This window comes from Petaurus breviceps, unplaced genomic scaffold (assembly GCF_028583685.1).
Source record: "Petaurus breviceps papuanus isolate PSGF00001 unplaced genomic scaffold, PetGlider_PUasm1.0 419, whole genome shotgun sequence".
Taxonomy (NCBI): Eukaryota; Metazoa; Chordata; class Mammalia; order Diprotodontia; family Petauridae; genus Petaurus; species Petaurus breviceps.
This window is the reverse complement of record NW_027186324.1, coordinates 13,552,628-13,575,280: the sequence shown is the minus strand read 5'-3', so window position 1 is coordinate 13,575,280 and position 22,653 is coordinate 13,552,628. Positions and strand designations below refer to the sequence as shown.

At 37.1% G+C, this 22,653-nt stretch overlaps 1 protein-coding gene across 1 annotated transcript in view; it reads left to right on the top strand.

Moving 5' to 3' along the window:
- Window positions 1–22,653, top strand: part of EPHA6 (EPH receptor A6) — an 862,386-nt gene that overhangs the window by 727,798 nt on the left and 111,935 nt on the right. The gene's annotated exons all lie outside the window — the stretch shown is intronic.

Genomic DNA, 22,653 nt, shown 5'->3' with positions numbered 1-22,653 from the left:
TTCACAATTAGCTGAAAAATGTAGAGAACATAAAATCTCACGATTTTATTGTTTGTGGATTACCAAAAAAAAAGCATTTGATTTGGTAAAAACAAAACACCTCTTTGTCAGCTGTTTTCAACAAGGTGTCTCCTATCCACACATCAAAATTGTTCAAAAATCCTTGTAGGATGTAATAGAAATAACCATGTTCAATGATCTTCTAACAACATAGCATAAAGTTGTGAGGCGTATGTTCACCACTGTAATAGAAGAGACCCTGTGCAGACAAGTTCAAGAGGGAGTTCCTTTGAATAGTGAGGTCCTCCAGATGCTCCTCTTTGCAGTGACATTGTGTTTATTACATCTAGTTCCAGAAAAGGTGGAGCCTCCTGGAAAAGATGTGTAGTCACTCAAAGGAATTTAGCCTATATTTCCACATAGTTGCTATTTAGTCATGTATGACTCTTCTTCTTTCTTCTAAATTTCCAATCATCCTTAATTCAATTATCCTGAAGAAGTACGGGATACAAAGTCCTCTCTAGGCCACAGCAAATCACAAACATCAACACAGAACAGACAAACAGAGAATGCAAGGATACCACAAATTTTCTCCTTGTACACCACAAGAGCTCCTTTCTCAGCTCTGTTCTCCCCAGCCTGGGCCTCTTTAGCTCCTCCCCTTGCAGCAGGAGTTCACAAGTTCTAGGGTTCACAAGTTGTGGGGTTCACAAGTTCTGGATCTTAATATTGGATGCAATCATGAACTGAAACAAGGTGTTAACTACGTCTGTGTTAATTAAATAGCTGAAACAAGGTGTTAACTATTTCTTTGGTTGCCATAACAGCAACTAAATTGTAGTAATTAACTAACCAGCTTCCTTATTTGTCCTTTGAACACTACACATTTCCAAAGGGGGAAAAGTCAGAGGTTTTTTTGTCTTTTTTAAAATACTTATTTCAATAAGAATTGCAATCTGAGCAAAACCTGAAGATACAGCATTTCCCACACTTGAAAATAGTCATACTTTCACAGATATGGTTACTCCTTCCACTAATTGCAGATTACAACCCTTGATGCAGATGATTTTGTAAGTAGCCAGAATTTTGGTGATGGGCCTCTATGAACTTAGCTGTGCTGGTCCCCAGATAATAATAGACATTCACTACATCCATGGTGGGACATTCACTACATCCATGGTGGGCACCTGGGTGCCACCATGGATAAAAAACTGGGCCTGGAATCAGAAAGACATCTTCCTGAGTTCAAATCTGGCCTCAGACTATGTGTATGACCCTTTGCAAGTCACTTAACCCTGTTTGCCTCAGTTTCCTCATCTGTAAAATGAGCTGGAGAAGTTTGAAATGGCAAACCACTCCAATATCTCTGCCAAGAAAACCCCAAATAGAGTCACAAAGAATTGGACATGACTTGAAAAATGTCTCAATAACAACAACAGACCCATACTTGAATTCTTTCTAGTTTGATAAAATGTTCCACTGTTTGTACTCTCCTGGCATACTCTTCAAGAAGCGGAAGTCTTTTCCAAATTGCAGTGAAGTATTAGCATAAACATCTAGGAGAGGAAAGGTAGAATACAGAAAAGAGATTGTTGCAATAATAAGTAATGTATGCTCAAAGCCACCAATGATCAGAAATGGTAAGTGAATAAATGAAAAGAAAAGCTACATGGTCACAAATAAAAAAGCAGACCTTTCTCAGATATGCTTTATGGCATTCCTCAGACAATTTAGAATACTTAGGGCTACTATAACCTGCCTTAATGAGGGCATTGTCAGGATCATGAAGATGTAACAGTGGTACCTGTAGACAGCCATAAAATAAGGAAATGAAATTTTACAATGAGAGATCCAATGGCCTGTAGAGAACCTTCTTAAATATACAGAACATTTAGGAATGAAAGGAACACATGGTAGCCAGCAATCCATTAAACGATAATTAACTGAATAAGAGGTCAAGGAATGAAATTAAGAAGATTAAGCTATAAATGTGGCCAAGAGATTTACTACAATATTGAGCACATTGCCTGAGATAATAAAAGTGAATATCAGGAAAAATATAATGACTAAACTTAGTCAAAAAGAAGAGTTAAAATGGATACCCCTCCCTTACTGAAGAGTTGGAGGGACTATATAGATAGATATAGATATATATGGAATATTGCATATGCTGTCAAACAAGGTCAACACATTGGTTAATTTTGGAGAATTTGGTAATTTTTCTCATTTTTAAAAAATCTTTGTTTCAATGGAATATTTCCCTAGATAGGGGAATGAAAAATACTATGTTTGCACATTGATTTTATATAATAACAAAAGTAAGAAAAATTTTAAAGGAAATAGCAGGTACATGTTTTGAAGAATAAGTAGGATACATGTTTTAATTGAAAGAACCTAAATATTCATTTTAGAAGTGGTGTGTGTTTAAAACAATTCAGTTCATATTCTGTAGATTAGCATTGCTCATTAAGGCAGAGTCTAAATCACATTTTCAGATCTAAAGGAGAAAAAACTTTTACATATAAAAAGAAAAATATATAATTGAAGCTGATTTATCGTCCATGAAGAGGGAGAATTTCTCTATTTTGGTTAGCCTAGCTTGAATTTAAAGAGTCAGAGAAGTGTTGTGAAGAAAGTTATACATTTGCAGTAACATTTAAATTGTTTTTCTGAATAAATGTTTATATTATTGAAATTCCTATTCCAAAAAGTATCTAAATAGACAAGAAACATAAGTTGAACTCGTAATATTAATCTTTCCACTAAAATCTGATTTCAGTGCCTCATTGTATATTGGAAATCCTGTTGTGTTCTCTTTACAGTTTTCAACCATGGTAGCACCCATTTCAGAAGTTAGTACCTCCTTTTCACACTCACAGGTTGGGTCCCTCAGAGGGGATTTCTACTACTAAAGTAGTCCATTCTGATAGAGAGCAAAATTAGATGAAAGCATAGGCATTTACTGAGATGGCATCAGAAAATCAGGATCTATAAAACATCCTCCCCTATAAACCTGAAGTACATAAATACATACACAATTGCATTAGTGAGAGGAATGGGTATACATGTAGAATACTGTGGTAGTGGGACACAAACATGGGCAACACATATTGACAAAGAAATTTTGGGCATTGATGTCTTTTTTTTTTCATGTCCTCATGCTGCCTTTTCTTGGGGTAATGTATTTGCTGGACAGGTCATTGAGCTCGAGCCCATAGACCCAGTCCTGCCCACTTAAATCTCAACTACAAAAGCTGATTCTCTCTTAAATCTGTACTTGGTTCCCTTCTATGCTGCCAAGGGTCAGTCTCCTCAAAAATGTCTCCACTAAGTGGCCCATTCCGTGCCGAGTGTCATCTTTCCTACCAGATAAGTAGCACCAATTGCAAAACTCCCTATCAGTGATAAAGTAATGGGGAAAGATAGAGAAATATCCTCCTCTCCCACATCCCACTTCTCTGGTACCAGTACAAGAGGAAGGGAAAAGAGTTATCTCCTTTGAAGAGTTAGATTTTTTTGGCTGACCTCTAGATTGCGGGGGGTCACACTCCTTCTAGCTGTTTCATTCCTTGACTAACTTTGCAGTCTCAAAGTCACTTTTGAAAAACTTCCTAGAACATGACCAACTTTTTGACAATCAGTGGTAAGCTGTTATCCGATTCCATCAAGGAGAGCTTCTGCTTACTTCCTAAAGCACTAAGCAAGGATAGACACATCTTTGTTTCTCTTTTACTGTCACCTTTTGTGATGTCATCAACTGGGCTGGAGAAGAAATCAATTGAACAGGGATATCGTAATCTTAGACTTTCCCTCTCTACATCTATAAGTTTTGGTAGATCCTTTCAGACTAGAAAGACTGTGGACTGCCATCCAAAGGCTCCAATCACCAGAGGGCTAGTCATTGAATTTTTTCAGCTACAGCAATCCACAGGGTTGCAATATGTTTGTGTATGTGTGTGTATATACATACACACACACACACACACACACACACATATATATATATACATCTATATATATATAATCATTTCAGGAGGTAGTGCCTCCCTTTCACACTCACAGGTTGGGTCCCTTGGGTCACTTGATGAAGTACTCACACCAATGTAATCCCAATTACTTGTAATATTTTGTAGAAATGTAAATAATAAGAAGAAATAAAATAATAAAAAAGTTTAATATAGCCACTCACCCTGGCAATCAATGAAATGACATATCACATTTAGATGATTGTCACATCAGTTGGGAGACAACATGGTATAAAAGGCAGTGGGCCTGCTTTTTACTCAGGAAAACAGATTCAAATCCTTGAACCACTATCTACCTACCTCTTTCTCCCCACCCTCACCCCCAACATAGGTTAGGCTAGTTTTTCCCTGAAAAGTGACAGAGTTACTTTGGGGATTCTATTGGCCCAAGGAACTAAGCTCAGTTGTTATTGAAGCAGCTTCTGGTGACCTCTGATCACATTGACTTAGCTTCTTCCTCACTAAAAGATGGAAAAAAGCACCCTCAGCAGAAGTCAGGAATCTTTAAGCCTAGCAGATGTCCCAAGAGGGAGGTGACCACACCCTCTCCAGAAAACCAAATGATTTCTATAAAGAACAAAGGGGGAAGCATTGACCCTAGCTAAGCGCCATAGTATAATTGCTGAATATCTTTTCTATGCTTTAGCTAAGTAAAACTCTTTTTGTTGAATCAAATGATCTGCAAATGATTTATTTCATTCCAACACAAGATCAAAACAGATACAATAGGAAAAAATACTGGATATGAAGACGATGGTCCTAGCTTCAATATCTGGCTCTGCCACTTGCTAGGCATGTGACCTTGGACAAATCATTTGACATCTATGGGCCTCAGTTTCCTCATCTGGGAAAAAGATTTGGATAAGATAATATCTAATATACCTTCAAGCTCTACATCTACTGTACTATGATCTTAAGATACTGATTGAAGAGTCTCTCATTTCTCTCCTGATTTGAGGCTTTTACAACAGATAGAATCCTTTTAATAATAAAAGCTAACCTTATATAAATATATGAGGTTTACTATGTGCCAGGAACTGTGCTAAACACCTTATAATTGTTATCTCATACAATCTTCACAACACCCTGGGAGATAGGTGCTGTTATTATCCCCATTTTACAGGTAGGGAAACTGAGGCAAACATGGTTAATAAGTGTCTAAGGCCAGATTTGAACTCAGCCTTCTCAATACAAGGCCCAGCACTCTATCCACCAAACCACCTAGAAACCCCTCACCTTTCTTCGACATCCCAAGGAGTTTGTGCTCTAAATAAATTTTAGAGAACCTCTTATCTATAATACCAAATATTAATTATTTCTCAAACAATGTAACCTTAGAACCATACTATATTTATTTCAAAAAAATCCATCTCATAGACTTCAAGCTTATTTTGGCTTTCATTTGAAATTTGATTGCATGAATCCATAATTGAGATTCACTTTTGATTTATTAATCATATCCATCATATCACCAGATGATAATTAGCATCATCATTAGCAAACACATATAAAGTTATTTATAGGAGGCTTACAGTCACTCCTTGAGTGTTAACATTGTCTAATATCATCACATAAAAGTGACAAGATATTCTTAAATCTAGACCAGATCTCCTGCTTTAATTGCAAGTTATCTGAATGAGCATTGAAATATGACTTTTATAGTAGCATTTTAAAACATTCACAATACCTCTAGTTTTATTAACCTCCCCTTCCATAATTTGTCATTTTTGTATTTTAAGGTAGCCCTCATAGGTACATGTTCTTATTCAAAGTGGGAATTAAGCATACATAGCAGATGTTAAATGTGGTGCGTCAATTTTTTTAATCGTTAGCTAAATCAATTTATGCTTCACTTCTAATTGCCTTTTTTACTTTTTGTTCCATTTAATTTGACTAATGTTAGGCTAAGTTTTATACCACAACACATTGTGCTATTTCATATCTAGATGAAAATGTCCAAGTGAATGAATATTAAAGGAAATTTCTCCCCATTCCAATGAGCTAACAGCAACTGGTTATTTCATGACATTTAAGAAAGAAGTTAGGAAACCCTCAAATAGGGGTTGTAGTTTCGTTTTTCAGTTTTTTCCACTTTTCATTTAGAGCCAGCAATTGCTCTGAAAATTATATTTATTTCCTTTATAGAAGAAGTCAACTTTAAAGAGTAGACTGATGCATGGCACAGTGTCCTGGATAGTAAGTAACCTGGTAAACAGGAGGCACTTAGTATAATATATAATGAATGATTCATTGAATCTTAGTTGACCATTCCTAGATACATACCTGATGTTTTCCCTGGACCAAATTAAAGAAGCAAACTGCCCACGAATACCATCCATCAAAACCCCATTTACTTTCCCACCTTCCTCTGTCAAAAGAGAAACCAAGGAGCATAAAGATGTAATAACTAAAAGTGTTTTTTGATTCCTCATTTCCTAAAGGTCATTTCATTAGTTCCCCTCCTCTTTTATTTTTTTAAGACAAGAATGTCTTTATTGAACAGCAGAGTCCAACTATACAAAGCTAAACTATAAATTCAACAATAATAATAACCAGCATTGAAATAATATTTTAAGGTTTTCAAAGTGTCTTACAGATATTTTCTCATTTGTTTGTCACAGCAATCTATAAAATAAGTACTGTTATTTTCCCCATTATACATATTTTTAAAGGCTCATCAAGGCTAAGTGATTTGCTCAGTGTCACACAACAAATAAGTATCTGAGGCAGGATTTTAACTCAGGTCTTTCTGGCTTCAAGTTCAGTATTATATGCACTATACAACCTCTGCTTTCTAAGAACATGGAAACTCATTGCAATGAAGAGAACGAATAAAGGGAAAATAGAGAAATGTTTAGTTATTTCTATAAGTTGAATTTGGTAGTTATTGATTCTTTAAAATTCTCTTACCAATGTTACATATTAGTGGGTGTAATAGCAATGTAAATTTTTAAGATCTTCTCTGCCCCTAGGCTAAAGTGCACCTGGAGCCTGGGCTGGTAGGCTTGTTTTTCAGTAGATACTTTTTGATTGGCCAGTGGGTCAATAAGGTTGTTACATTCTCTGAGCCAGGAGAAGGCTATATAAGCCCTGATGTGTAGCTTTGTTTTGGGGCTCACTTTGAGAAGTGTTCTGTGATTTGATCAGATGAGACTCTGGGAAGCCGTTGCTGCTACAGAGCCCCGCCTCGGCTTTGAAAAACCCAGATGCTGATTTGGTATGGATGTAATGGTTGGACAGTTTGGAAATCTGTCTAGTTGATCTGTTTCTCTGTCTTGACAATTCTGTCTGTATATTCTGAAGTTCGGGGTGCTGACCTTTTTCCCCTGAACTAGGTAAACAATACATATTTGACTGATTAAAGTAAGCTTGTTTACCCATTTTGAGTTGCTTTCCTTTAACAAAGCAGATCTAAGAACCTGTGGTGGCAGCAACCCTGGGGACACTGGGGTGCTTGCCACTACAGTGGGACCATATAATTATTACATATATGCCTCTCAAGGATATTATCTTTCATAAGAGGATGAAAGTGAAAATCCTATTTTCCTCCATGGTTTCTCAACCAGTACCAAGTAGTTTTGATGATTACAGCTATATAACACTATTGAAGAAATGATATGGCTAGATCACCCTTCCCTAACATTTCTTTTCATTAATTCCCTTGATATTCTGGACTTTTTGTTCTTCCAGATGAATTCTTCTTGTTATGTTTTCTGGCTCCATAAAATAATTTTTGGTAGTTTGATTAGTATGGCCCTGAATAAGTAAATTAATTAAGGAAAAATTGTCATTTTATTATATTAGCTTGGCCTACCCATGAACAAATGATATTCTTCCAATTATTTAGATCTGACTTTATTTGTGTAAAAAGTGTTTTGTATTTTTGTTCATATAATTCCTGGACTTGTTTTGGCACATAGATTCCCAAATATTTTATATTGGATACAGTACCTTTAAATGGAATTTCTCTTTCTCTCTTGCTGTTGGATTTTGTTAGTAATATATAGAAATGCCAAGAATTTTTGTGGGTTTATTTTATATTCTGTAAATTTGCTGAAGTTGTTCATTATTTCAAGTAGTTTTTAAATTGATTCTCTAGGATTCTCTAAGCATGCCATCATATCATCCTCAATGAGTGATAACTTTGTTTCTTCTTTGCCTATTCCTTCAATTTCTTTATTTTCTCTTATTGCTAAACATTTCTAGTATAATATTGAATAATAGTGGTGATAATGGACATCCTTATTTCACTTGTGATCTTATTAAAAATATTCCTATTTTATCCCCCTTACATATAATGCTTCCTAATGGCTTTAGATAGATGCTACTTATCATTTTAAGGAAGACTCAATTTATTCCTGTGCTCTTTGGTGTTTTTAATTAGAATGGGTGTTGTATTTTGTCAAAAGCTTTTTCTGCATTATTGAGATAATCACATGATTTCTGATACTTTTGTTATTGATATGATCAATTAAGCTGGTAGATTTTCTAATATTTAACCAACCTTACATTCCTGGTATAAATCTGACCTGGTCATAGTGTATTATTCTTGAGTTAAGTTGCTGTAATCTCTTTGCTAATACTTTTATTTTTAAAAATTTGTCTCTATATTCATTAGGGAAATTGGTCTATAATTTTCTTTCTCTGTTTGGGATCTTCCCAGTTTGGGCATCAGCATCCTATTTGTATCATAAAAAGAATTTGGTACAATTCCTTCTTCACTATTTTCCCAAATAGTTTCTATAGTATCAGAATTAATTGTTCTTTAAATGTTTGATAGAATTCACTTGTAAAGCCATCAGACCGTGGAGATTTTTTCTTAGGAAACTCATTGATGGCTTATTCAATTTCTTTTTTCTGAAAGGGGTAATATAAGTGTTTTATTTCCTCTTCTGTTAATCTGGTCAATTTAAATTTTTGTAAATATTCATCCATTTCACTATGACTGTCAAATTTGTTGCCAAAAGTTATGGGCAAAAAAGCTCCTAATTGTTTTTTTTTTAATTTCCTCTTCATTCCTCTTCGTTGGTAGTGAATTCACCCTTTTCATTTTTGATACTAGTAATTGAGTTTTCTCTCTTTTTTAAATCAAATTGACCAACAGTTTATCCATTTTATTGGGGAGGAAGGGTTCATAAAACCAGCTCTTTATTTTAGTTAACAGTTCAATAGTTTTCCTAATTTCAATTTTGTTAATTTCTCTGTGGGTTTTCAGAATTTCTAATATGGTATTTAATTGGAGATTTTCAATTTGTTCTTTTTCTAGCTTTTTAAGTTGTATGCCCAATTCTATTATCTCCTCTTTCTCTATTTTATTCATGTAAGCATTGAGAGAAATAATATTTCCCCTAAGCTAATGACTCTATGAGACGTCTGTCCCCTCAAAAATCTGTCCCACTGTCCCTTACTTTGCCTGCCTTCCATAAGTTTTGCTATGTTGTCTCATTATTGTCATTCTCTTGGATGATTGTTTCTATGATTTGTTGTTTGATCAACTCATTTTTTAGGATTAGATGATTTAGTTTCCAATTGAGTTTTAGTCCATCTTTCCATGGCCCTTCATCATGTGTAATTTTTATTGCAATGTGATATGAAAAAGATGCATTTAATATGTCTGCCGTCCAGCACCGAATTGTGGGGATTTTGTGCCCTGGTACATGGTACATTTTTGTGTAGGTTTCATACCACTGAGGAAAAGGTACCTTTCCTTCTATCCCCATACATTTTTCTCCAGAGGTCTATCATGGCCAACTTTTCAAAAATTCTATTCAGCTCCTTAATTTCTTTGTATTTTTTTTATTTTGAGCTTAGATTTATCTAGTTCTGAGAGAGGAAGGTGAGGTCCCCCACCAGTATAGTTTTGCTGTCTATTTCTTTCTGTAACTCTCTTAACTTCTCCTCCAAGAATATGGATGCTATACCACTTGGTGCATATATGTTTAGTAGTGATATTACTTCATTGTCTATGGTACTTTTAAAGGAATGTAGTTTCCTTCCTTATCCCTTTTAATTAGATTTATTTTTGCCTTTGCTTTGTCTGAGATCAGAAATGCTACCCCTGATTTTTTTTTATTTCAGTTGAAACATAGGCTCCTCCAGCCTTTTCCCTTTACTCTATGTACATCTCTGTGCATCAAATGTATTTCTAATAAGCAATTTATTGTAGGAGTATAATTTTTAATCAACTCTGCTATCCACTTCCGTTTTATGGGAGAGTTCTTTCCATTCACTTTCACAGTTATGATTACTATCTATGTGTTTCTCTCTATCCTGTTTTTCACCCTGTACACATTCTTCTCTCTCTTTTCTCCCTTTTCCTCTTCACCTGCATTTTGCTTCTGACCACTGCCTACCTCAATTTTCCCTCCCTTCTATCAGCCCCATTTCTTTTCTTTCCCTTTTCTACTACTACTTCTTCTCTCCCTTCTTCCCTTCCTTCTATTGACACCCTCCTTTTTCTTCCTCCTTTCCCCTCCTACTTCCTATAGGGTATGATAGATTTCTATGCCCAATTCGCTATGTATAATATTACTTCTTTGGGCCAAATCAGATAAGAGTAAAGTTCAAACAATGTTCACTTCCCTGCCTTCTTTCCCTCTACTGTAATAGGACTTTGCACCATTTCATATAATGTAATTTACCCTTTTCTGCCTCCCCCTTTCCTCTTTTCCCAGTACAATCTTTTTTTCACCCCTTAATTATTTTTTAATCATCACATCAAAGTCAACTTATATCTACACCCTCTATCTATGTATATCCCTTCTAAATATCATAGGAAAGATACCATTCTCAAGAGTTACAACTATCATCTTCCCACATAGGGATGTAAATGGTTTGACTTTATTTAATAACTTGTTTTTTTTTCTTTCCTGTTTACCTTTTCATGTTTCTCTTGAGTCTTGCATTTGAACGTTAAATTTTCTGTTCAGCTCTGCTTTTTTCATCAAAAAGTTTGGAAATCCCCTATTTCATTGAATGTCCATCTCCTTCCCTGAAAGTTTATGCTCATCATTACTGGGTAATTGATCCTTGGTTTTAATCTAAGCTCCTTTGTCTTCTGGAGTATCATATTCCAAGCCCTCAGATTCTTTAATATAGAAGATGCAAGGTCCTACATAATCCTGATTGTGGTTCCATGGTATTTAAATTGTTTCTTTCTGGCTGCTTGCAGAATTTTCTCCTTAATGTGATAATTCTGGAATTTGGCTACAATATTCATCAGTGTTTTTAGTTTGGGATCTCTTTCAGAAGGTGATCAGTGGATTCTTTCTCTTTTTTTCAGTGGATTCTTTCAATGGCTATTTAATACTCTGGTTCTTGGACCTCAGGGCAGTTTTTCTTGATAATTTCTTGAAAGATGTTATTCAGGCTCCTTTTTTTATCATGGCTTTCAGGTAGACCAATAATTCCTACATTATATCTCCCCTGGATCTACTTTCCAGGTCAGTTGTTTTTCCAATGAGGTGTTTTACATTTTCTTCTATTTTTTTCATTCTTTTGATTTAGTTTGGCTGAATTTTTATTTCTCATACAGTCATTAGCTTCCACTTGCCCAATTCTAATTTTTAATAAATTGTTTTCTTCAGTTAATTTTTGTACCTCTTTTCCCATTTGGCCAATTCTGCTTTTTAAGTTCTTCTCTTCAGTGAGCTTTTGTGCCTCCTTTTCCATTTAGCCAATTTTCTACTTTTTAAAGAGTTGTTTTATTTGGTATACTTTTTTTTCATTTGGTCAATTGAATATTTTAAGGAGTTGTTTTCTAAAGTCAATTTTTGTCCTTCCTTTTCCAAGGTGTTGACTCTCTCTTGCATACTTCTCATTTTTCCCCAATTTTTCTTCTACCTCTTTTATTTGACTTTTAATTTCCTTCTTGAACTCTTCCAAGGAGGCTTTCTGGGCTTGAGATCAGTTCATATTCCCCTCTGAGGTTTCAAATGTAGCTATAATAACAATGTTGTCCTATTATGAATTTGTGTTAGGAGAATCTATGGTCAGTGTTTCTGCTTTTTGCTCATGATGTTTGTCTATTTCCTGACTTTTAAAGTTGAGCTCTCCTGCTGGAGCACAGGGGGCACTGTCCAAGTTTCTTGTGCTGGGAGCCTGGAACCTGATCACTGGCTTTGTGTGTTGGGGTCTCAGATGCTGGCAGTTGGATGCTGTAGGGGTCTGGCAGCCTACCTGGTGCAGATCTGGAGTCCTAGTGGTGGTGGCTGGCATGTGCTGATCCAAGGTCAGGTTTTTCTGCTTTTCCCCAGGACTACATGGAAGCTGGGGACCAGGGGGTCTTCCCACTGGCAGACACCTACTCAACCCAAAGCTGTGCTGAAGCACATGGAGTTTTAGCTACTGGAGTATGCCTCCTGCTGGTGTGCATGGTGATTCTCTTCATTGGAATCTGCCAGTTCACGTGGGTGTGCTAAGGTATATGGGGATCTTGATGTTGGCACTCCCCTGCTCTACCACCCTGGGGCTCAGGATCTCCTGATAGTTTGCTGAGGTGGGGCTTGCTGCTTGAATGCCAAAACACTGCCCATCTTAGACTGTGGTCCCCTTCCGTAAGAGTGAGAGGGACCTTTCCTGTCAATCCTCTAAGCCTCTCAGGCTCAGACTGCTGTACTCCATCTTTTTGCTGGCTCCAATGTTCCAGGATTTTTCTTAAGGAAATATTTTCTGGGTTTTTAGAGGTCAGTAAGGGAAAGTGAGAGCAGTTTCCTGCTTACTCTGCCATCTTGGCTCCCAGAACTTAAATGCTCCCTCTATTTTAGTTTTATCCTCTGCTTTCAATAAATAAAACAAACCCCATCAGACCCTCTTCTATGTCCTTACACCATATAGTCAATTTCCTGATATCTCATCTCCATGCCTACCTACTTTGAAAAAGGCAAGGAAAAATATCTAAGATCTTTCTTCATTTAAATCTTATTTTTATCCTATAAATCATTTCTCTGTTCCCAGATACATTGTGTATCTTTCATTAACCCAGTTTTTCATTTATCTTCTACTATTTTCTTAACATCTACTTTATCATGCCTTCTGTTGTATCCCTCTTTCCAAAAGGAACAAAGTTTTAATATGTGTGTGTATTCCAAATGAAAGCTGAAACGTTATTGTCATTTCACAGCTCAGTTGTTTTTCAATCAGATCTGACTCTTTGTGACCCCATTTGGGGTTTTCTTGGCAAAGATAGTAGAATGGTTCACCATTTCCTTCTGCAGCTCATTTTACAGATGAGGAGACTGAAGCAAACAGGGTTAAGTGACTTGCCCAGGGTCACACAGCTAATAAGTATCTGAGGTCAAATTTGAACTCATAAAGATGAAACTTCCTGATCCCAGACCCAGCACTTTATCCACTATGCCACCTATCTACCTCCATTTCATTGCATTGTTCAACCAACCCTCTTTTCTTTCTGTGTATCCCATTTAATCTTAAATTCCACAAAACAGAGACCATTTTTTGCTTCTGTTTACCTAATTCAATACTTATGCTGATGATGCCCCCCATGGCGACTTCATAAAGATTAAATCATGATGAACAAACATATAATCATTCAAGTGTTGGTTACCTATAAGGTGAATCCCCTTTATTTTTTACTCTTCCAATCATTTCATTGAGAAGCAAATCAACCCTACCTTGGCACTTGTTAGGACTTTGGTATTGGTCCTGGTTATACTGAATACTGGATATCTTAGAATGTGTAATAGCCAAAGAAGAGAATGTTGCACATAGATGTGAACCTGTATTTAAGAAGAATAGCTTGAAGAGGCAATGCAGTGTGGAGAGATTTCTAGATTCAGTGTCCAAAAGACCCCGATATTGAATCCCACCTCGAATAGTTAATAACTATGTCACCTAGGAAAAGTCACAACTTCAATGGGCTTTAATTGGCCTTAATGGCCTCTAAGTTTCCTTCCAACTCTAAGCCTATGATTCTAAGATAATATGATTTCAAATGACCCAAAGACATACTAGGAATAATGCCATGGACTAATACTCACTCTAAAACAAGATTCCTTAAACTAGTTTGTGTTATGGGCCCTATTTGTTAACTTGACAGAATCTATGAACCCCACCTCAGAATGTTTTCAAATCATTTAAGGAAATACTAAATATCAGTTCAAGATTAGTGAAAATAAAAATGCATTTTTTCCCATGGAACCCTTGAAATCTATCCAAGTTTTCTCCAGCACCTTATATGATGCCCAGAAATTAAGGAGATACTTACCAATGCTTATTGATTCACTGATAAGTAAAACTTTAAATGCCAAAAATGCCATGGGTGATAAAAATGACTTTTGAAGTTATGTTTAATAAGAGAACAACAAGCAAGAATGATCATGTGACTTGAAATTGGGAGTGGTGAGAGGAGAACCACCCACCTTCTATAGTGATTCTGCTTTTCAGTATCAGAGGATGGAGTACCAAGCTTGGAGTCAGAAAGATCTGGCTTTAAATTTCATCTCGAATAACGGGTTATGGGAGCCTGTGCGTGTCATTTGGGCTCTGTGTCCCCCTTGTAACTCTCTAGCACTGATTTATTTAGTAGTAGATAATTTGATTCTGCTTTTCAGTATCAGAGGATAGAGTACCAAGCTTGGAGTCAGAAAGATCTGGCTCTAAATTTCACCTCGAATAACGAGTTATGGGAGCCTGTGCATGTCATTTGGGCTCCGTGTCCCCCTTGTAACTCTAGCACTGATTTATTTAGTGGTAGATATTTTTCAATTTTCAATTGGTGGATAGAGTTCCCACACTAGGAGTTCCCAATTTTAATGAAATCGTTGACCCTTCATTTGTTATTGAATATTCCTCTGTTGAAGAGTTTATTCTTCAAATTTCAAAAGGTAGAAAAAGATTAAGCACATTTTGAAAACATATATAAATGAGTAAGAAATTGGAGAGCATCTAACAAGTACTTTGATGGAACTATAGCATCAAAAAGTACTTTCTCCTTGGTGTAGGTCACTAGCTTTCTAGTCTTTCTTATCCTGTGCCACTATTGCCCGTGTCCTCCCATAAAAATCTCCACAAGGGTCCATCTAGCATGCTGGGAAATCTTAATATATCTCTCAATATTACATGGGTGCCGATGGAGAACACATCCTCTATTTTCATGAATTGACTAGACCATCTCCTCTTCTGATTTATTAAATAACATTTTAACAGCATTGCCCAGACTGTTTTTTTTCTAGATTTGTGATTTCAATGGTATAGAAAATTCTCTACTAATGTATATCAGCAACTATTCTATAACTTATCACCTCAAAGAATTCCCTGGGGTTCTAAAAAGTTATGATTTGTCTAGGCTTATACCAAAACAAACTGTCAATCTATTGTATTTCTCTGGCTCTCATTGGAAAAAATATTGATTTTAAAAATATGCACCTTTCAGAAAAAAATTGGGGGGTCTTTGATAAAAATAGCTTCATTACTTGACCCCTACAAATAAAATTTATGAGTCATCCTTTCTTAAAGCTACAATTTGCTTTGATTTTATGACTTCATTTACAGTGATATAACCAATGGTGGAACATTTGAAGCTATGGGCTCATATGGACCAGACTTTGAAGGGTAGTTTCAAAACCCATCTTTCAAATCAGGTCAACAAGCATTTTTAAGTATCTATCATGTACCAGACTATGTGATACAAAGAAAAATAAAAGAAAGTCCTTATCCTTAAAGAGCTCATAGTCTAATGGGGGGGCAACATGCAAAAACTATGTACAAACAAGATATATACAAATTAAATTAGAGGTAATCACTAGCGAAGGTTCTCTTTGATCCTACCCATATTGGCCTCTAGGAAATCTCAACATTTATCTCAATGTATGTCTCTATCTCCACAAATGGATGAATAAATGAAAAAGTATTCATGAAGTTCTAACTATGTGCAAATCAGTGTGCTAAGCATTATGGGTGCACATAGAAAAATGACACTACCCCTTCTCTCAAAGAACTCATATTTTGGGAGGGGAACGATATTGAGGGCAAAGTTCAACTGCGAGGCAAAATGAAAGGGTTCCATAAGTTTCAGGGGCTATTGGCAGGTCAGATGACAATGCCAAGGGGTCTTTAGCCCACATCCAATCCATTGTCAAGTCCTATCCTTTCTAACCTCATAACTTCTCCCTTCTACATCACCTCTCTTCTAACACTGACACCATCCTGGTGTAGGTCCTTATTGCAGTCACCTGATGGTTGGTCTAAGTCTCTGTCCTAAGTCTCTCCTCACTCTAATCTACTCTCCATTCAGCTGTCAAGTTGATCTTCCTAAAACATATCACCACTACCCTCCATTCAATATATTCCAGTGATTCCCTATTGCCTTCAGGTTCAAATGTAAAATCTTGTCTGGCTTTCATAACCTGACCTCTTCCTACCTTTCCAGTCTTATATCTCACTCTACCAACAACACCCCTGACCACCTTATTCCGGTGGCACTGTCCTCCATGCTACTACGTGGTTCCCCATCTCCCAACTCTGAACATTTTCTCTTCCTGCCCCCCCATACCTGAAACTCTCTTTGTCCTGATCACTACCTTCTGGCTTTCCTGGCTTCCTTCAAGTTCTATCTGAAGTTCTACCTTTTTTTTGAGGGCCTTTCCCAGTTCTCCTTATTCTTACCTCCTTCCCTGTAAGACTATCCCCAACTGATCTAGTATATATTTTATTTATACATAGTTGTTTTCATATCGTCTTTCCCATTAGACTATATGTTTCCTGAGAGAAAAAAATAGTTTTTTTACCTTTGTATCCCCAGTGTTTCACAGTGCCTAGCATATAGTAGGCACTTATTAAATGTTAAGTTGATAGATTGCTCTAGAGAGTGCATCATCAGGGTAGATGGTAAGACTCAGTGGTTCAAATGGCAAGTAATCCAATTTGACTGGAATACAGAGTAGAGATAAGGCTAGTGTACAAACACATCTTGTGTAGTGTCATTTCTATTGATAAAAATACTCATCTTATATTAAACCATCTGTCAGTCCCAAGGATTTTACTGGAAAAAGTTTCCTTTTTTGAGTCTAACATAGTTGTGGCTGCTGAGAATGCAGGGGCTGTAGTGCTGGTAATGACACGTGCCAGGGTGAAGTCTCTACATGTTCTCCTGAATTATGGAGACAGGGTCAGGTAAGAGGCTGGATAAATTGCCCAGGAATTGCTGCTACTATACACAGATAAGGAAACTGATAACCCCCAAAATAAAATAACTTATGTAAGATGTCAAATCAAGTTAAGAAGTGTTCAGGCATGGATTAGATGACCATTTGTTATGGATTTCTGAATCTGGTAGGAGGTTCAGTCAAATTACCTCTAAGATCCCTTCCAACTCTATGATTCCATGCTAGAAATATCACTTGGGGTTTATTTGCAAGTTTAATTTGTACATTGTGGTCTGCCCAATAGTACCATCGAGAGTTGATTATTATAGAAATGTCTGGTGTGATTTTATTTCTTTACATACAAAAAAAATATATTGCTTTGCCTTAACAACACAAGCTAAAAATATATAATATTTTTAAAAGAAACTTCCCAAGCACAGTACAAATTTCTAAGTAATAGCCAAGATACCACAGATCCAGGCTGATATTGTCACAGATATAGCAATCCAAAGACAGGAACAAATAAAATTCAACAAAGTAGGCTGAATCAGAGGATCAGAGCATCTAAATGTAGGTTTCAAACTAAAAGGTATCTTCAAGACCATCTGATCTAACCTATTCATTTTACGAGGAAGTTGAGACCTAGAGAGGTGAGATTAAATGTCTAAGGTCACACAGCTAATAAGGACAATTTGAACCCAGGTGCCCTGACTTTTAGTACACTTTCCATGGAACCATAAACATGATACCTATTCACACAAATCTGGCTACAGAATACAAATTCTTTCTTTCCTCCATCACCTAGCTCCAAAAGAAATATTCAAATGATCCTCACACCCAGCTGCTAGTACTTCTGTCACCAAATCATCTCATCTCTATTTTTTTATGTTTTGTATATAGCTATGAATATACAAAGTATCTCTCATATGTATGGAAGCTCCTTGAGGTGAGGGACTATTTACTTCTGTCTTTGTATACCAAGTGCCTGATACATAGTAAGGACTAAATATTGATTGATTGGAAAGATTTACTTTATTTTGGGGGGAGGGATTAAGTGGCTTGCCTATGGTTATGCTTGTCAGAACTGGGACTCAAACTCAGTCTTTCTAAGTACACTGCTCATTTGTTTCTGTTATATACGCCTATCTTCCAGTGAATGTAGAAGAACATCATAGATGGTGAATGACAGTATGTTAAATTGGATGATATGGTCCTTGAAAGCCATTAGAAGCCAGACATTATATGTTTAATCCACCATCTAGTATTTTTTTTTCTCCAGGCTCATGAGAACCTTGGTATTACTTGCGTGGTGCTTAAAAATACTTTCAATTACCACCCACTTTTGAAAAGGGACAGGATCAAAGTAGAGAATAGAACAAGTGAGGGGTGGGATGGAATACAGGGGAATATAGTCAGTCTTTCATAATATATACACTTTGGAAATGTTTTGCATGGCTACATATGTACAACCTATGTTGAATTGCTTGTCTTCCCAGTAGGGATGGGTGACAAGTGAGGTAGGGAAGGAAACTGGAATTCAAAGGTTTAAAATCAAATGTTTAAAATATATTATTATTATTATTTTACATGTAGCTGGGAAATAAGATATACAGGCACTGGGCATAGAGATCCACCATGCCCTACTGGAAAGTCGGAGGGGGGATGATGGAAGACATAGGAGAGAGAAGATTGGGGGAGGGGATATTGAGTGGGATCAGTGTTTTGGGGTGGTGGGTAAGGGAAAATGGGGAGAAAATTTGTAACTCAAAATCTTGTGGAAATGAAAAATGTAAACTAAAAAAAGAAATAAAATAAAAAATACCATCAATTGTGGGTAAGAGGGGGTAATGCTAAATTCTATAGGTCTTTAAAAACTGAAAAATCCACAACCTTCTTAATAGACTTCTGTAAAAGGCTTCAGGCAGATGATGAAATCCAGGCACAGATTTTTTACATCAAAAGGAAAGAAAATAGAAATAGAAACTGTGATTCTGATCATTTTCTACCCAAAAGACTTCACCTCTCCACCCCACCATGTACACCACAGAGCAGTTTAGATTCTAAGATCACTCTGACTTCCCCATTGTGACTGCCTTGGGCCTGATTTAGAACACACTGCAAAATATAGGAGTCTGCAGTTCATCACTATTATTGAAAGGCTAAGTACTTTCTCATTTTCCAATAAAAAATGAAAAAAGTTTCAAAGAATCGAGTTAAGTCCCAATTAAATTTAGGTCTAAAATTGCATTGTTCCTTCACTGGCCAGAGGGATGAAATAATGTAGTAAGTCTTTTTCAATTCCATTTTCACGTTCGAGTTCTTACCCATTAAATCACCCCTAAATGCTTTTACAATTCTGAAAAATAATACAGTTAAACTCGAAGTTTAAAAAATACTCCTTTCTGAAGCATAATGTTTGTCTTTTTACTTTTAATCCCTCACTCCTTCCCTTTTTATGCAGGATTTAGTGACAATTAATATAGTCTTTGTCAAACTATTCCTACCTCTGAAAACATCTATCCATTCCATTCCTCAGCTAGGAAGGCTGATGGGGGTATCATTTTTTTTTAAAGCAATCGGGGTTAAGTAACTTGCTCAAGGTTACATGGCCAGGTGTTTCTGGGTGGGTACTAATTGTCTGAGCCCAGGATTTGATCTCCAGGTCTTCTCAACACTGGAGCCGGTGCTCTTACTCGCTGTGCTACCTGGCCGCCCCATGATGGGGGTATCATTAATGGTGGGTCCTGAATTATTCTATTTTCATCTCTCCTTCTGGGGAGGGGACAAATGTGCCTTCAGTTCAGGGGAGGGGTAGCATAGATAGATCAGTGGAGGGAATAATGGAGCCCATGCAAGGGAAGAGAGTATGGATACTTGCCCCCAAATTGTAGGATTCTATTGCTTTTAACATGCCAGCTTCTCTCTCCCCCCTTTAGCCCACGAAGCCCAAGGCAGGTCAATCCATCATGTGTAAATAATAAAGTTTAAAGGGGAGCTGAACTGCAATATGGTAGTGGCATTTTCCCACTCATATATATTTTTATGAATGTATTTATAAATTATTTTCACTATGACCACTTGACATTTCTAGTGTGCTTTTCACCATAAAGTTCTTAGGCAGGTGAAAGCACTTTGAAAAACTGATTGCCTGAATCTTCCTTAATACCTAGCGAAGTAGTATTATTGCTGCCCTTTCATATAGGTAACTTATTCTTGGGTCCTGTGAAAACAGACACCTGCTCTCCTGCTTTGAGAACACAACTTAAGACTCCTAACACTGTTGGATTAATTGGTTTATTATTTTTTCCTTAAATGCAGAATTTTCTGGAATAGGTTTCCATATTAATATTGATTGAATATTGACTTTGAAGGTTTCTTCTTTTTCAAGTAATCATTGTGGTAAAGTGGGAGAAAGACATTTCCTGAGACAAAGGTGTAAACAGAATGAATATGTCCAAGGAATTGCACTGTTAGGCAGCTTTCCCATTGACATTTATTTCTATTCTAAGAGTCTTTTGAACTTTAGGGTCTTTTGATTTTGTCAGTGAATCTTGTATCCTAACAGACTGTACCCAGAAACTTGGATTCCCACAAGTTCTTTTTTGAAAATAGGAATATAAGATTATTAAGTACACGGAATTTGAAGTATGCATTGATCATATAGGGGAAGTTTTTACTCAAAGAAAAGTATGAAAAATGCTATTCATCAAAATAGGAATGAGCTCAATCAGAAAACTAAGGAAGGTAAGGGAATTTCAGCTGCTTCTTGTTAGAATGTAACCTCTTTATAAGTAAAGATTCTTTACATTTGTATCCCCAGCAATTAGGAAACCTGGTAGGCACTTAATAAATACCTATTGGTGGAAAGGGCTAAGATTCAAGAAGGGGAGATTAACCCACACAAAAAAAGAAATGGATAACAGGAAACAGAAACAAGGCAAAACAGAGAACCTCCAAGGAGATATAACATAGCAATAAATATAACTATAACTAAATATAAAAATGACTCTTCCAAGATCCTACTGGACAGTTCCTAATGAACCCCATATAATAGCATATTACTGATGGGTGTACATCAAAATTTTACACTGCTTCCCACCAAAGATATAACCATTGAGAATTCTTTCACCTAGGCTAAAAAGCTGTTGAATTGGGTTGGGAGTAGAATCAATGGACAGTATGGGATGGTGACAGTGACACAGACAAAAATGTAATTGTGGGTGTAAGCAAGCTGAGAGAGGAGGTAATTAGTCACATGGGGAGACAAGGGATGAGGGAAGAGGTTGGACCCAAGGTGAAGGCTGTACTGTGACAGGATGAACCCTGAGGGTGGCAGGTCTGGGGTAGATCAGGAAAGGTCATATGCTGTAGTCTGGGGAAAGGTAAAGAAAGTACATTTCAAATTCCATGCTGTTCTCCCTCAGGAGGAATCTCTACACACACACACACACACACACACACACACACACACGCCAGTATATGGAGCCATGCCCCATCACACTGGCCTATTTATGATTCTGACTCCCACAATCCAAACCTGTGCCTATGTGACCTGTCATATTTTTTTTCACCTCAAAATGGATAATTTATTAAACATTATCATTTGGGGGGAAAAAATCACCAACTCCTCAAATAAAATAATCAAAAAATAGCAGACTCCCATACCAAAATGGCGTTGGGGGTGTGGACCAGTTCTGCCACTCTTAGAGTCCAGTCTGCTTCCCCTTCGTGGAAGGGATGTTCACCAACACAACACGTGTGCCACAGCTCCTCTGCCCTTGCCCGCATCCTCTCCCTGTCCTCCACTCCCATGTCACCCTGGACGATCAGTGGCTAAGTCCCCATCAGCAGAGTGATATGGAAGATGCAGCTGGAAAGAAAAGGAAGGAGACTGCCTTCCTCAAAGCTATATTTGGTAATGATGCAGGCAGACCAAAGAAACAGAAACAGGAGAAGCTGGGTGCTCCTAGGCCAGCTGGTCCCTGATTAATGATCTTTTAGTGGAGGACTCTCTGGCTTCCCACTGCTGTTCCCTAAAGCTGCTTCCAGATTTGGTTTCTACTGTAAGAAAAGACTTAGGCCACGAATAGGACATAGCACCAGAAAGAATAAAGTTCCCAAAGGAATGGAAGCTGGAAATCACAACATTAACAAGCCTGATCAAATGCAAAAGCCCTGCAAGGTCTCTAGTTGTCCTCTCTCAGAGCCAAAAATGAAAGAGATAAAAACAGGGTTATGACAAGTCAAGTCTGGGATAGCAAATGCTCAGGCCAGCAGGAAGGGCCACCTCAATAACAGTCTTTTTCTTGGCCTCCTGCCCTGACCCACTGTTTCCCCCATGATGTAGGTGGGAGCCCAAGTCCCGCTACACATACTCTTGGAGAACTGGGTCTCTGGGAGTAGGAGATGGGGACCGGAAGGGAGCAGAGGCCGTTACAGCCTGGCTCGGACATCCTAAGTGCTATTCCATAGCTGGAGCATCCACCACCATCAAGCGAAGGCGGGACATAGCTCTAGAAGGAAAC